This window comes from Propithecus coquereli, unplaced genomic scaffold (assembly GCF_000956105.1).
Source record: "Propithecus coquereli isolate 6110/MARCELLA unplaced genomic scaffold, Pcoq_1.0 Scaffold12, whole genome shotgun sequence".
NCBI classification, from domain to species: Eukaryota; Metazoa; Chordata; class Mammalia; order Primates; family Indriidae; genus Propithecus; species Propithecus coquereli.
Genome location: NW_012136080.1, coordinates 15286221 through 15287257, shown reverse-complemented (window position 1 = coordinate 15287257; position 1037 = coordinate 15286221).

The window sequence follows — 1037 nt, the reverse complement described above, 5'->3', positions numbered from 1 at the left end:
GTGAGCCACTGCACCCGGCCTTCTTAATCCAATAACTCCTCTTTATTGACTGCTTCCAATATTTGGTTTATACTTCTATAGGAAAGTTTTCATTTCAAAGATTGTATTTTTTTTCAAGATTTTTACTTCATTCTTGCTTCAAAACTTCCCCATTTGGTATCATAAACTCCTAGGTTTGTTCCATGGATGATATTCCATCATTTATGTTTTGAAATTGTTTAATTAATAGCTCAATTATAATAATTCAATTTTCTCACAGGTAAAATCTCCTATTATTTTTTTTTAATCACACTGGATTGCCTCACATGCTTAATAATTTTCACTGGTGGGCACACTTTGTGTGAGAATTCATCGTCTGCATCCTACACTTGTAATCTTTACAGTTTCCACCTCCTAGTCCTCCAAGGACCACAACTCAGAAGCAGGGCTTTTGGAACTCTTACAACTTGTCTCTATGGAAAGTCACAGGTCTAATCCCCAAGCAGTCACACAGCAGCAGCTCATTCCCAGTTTCAATTTGTCTTTTCTTGATCAACTGTAGGCGCAACCATAAAATAGTGGTCAGTGCCCCTTCACCTTCTGATCATTGGCAGTGGGCCAAATTTCAGCTTCCTGAGAGCAGCAGAAGTCACAGTTGCCACTATATATTTTAGTCTCGGTTCTATGAATCATCAAAATATCAGCTGCTCAGTCAGAGATTGTATTTTCTACTACATTTCTGATCCCTGGAGGTTTGTATCTTTCTTTCAAAAGTAGATGTCTGTATTTAATATGGTTTTATATTTCCTATCAATGCTCATTGCCTCCAGTAGAGGGAATTCCCTTGTACCACCATGTTGTCCACAATTCCTACCACAGCTCAACCATCTCTCCTCCCTCCACCCATAACACAGCAGTTAATCAGTCACAAGTCCCAGCCTAATTATCCGGTCATTCTGAAGAGAGACGGTGGCCCTGCTTGCAAAACTGTCTTCTATTGCAAAACCCTCATAATCTATACTAGAAAGAACTAAGGACATCCATTTTCAGCAATATGT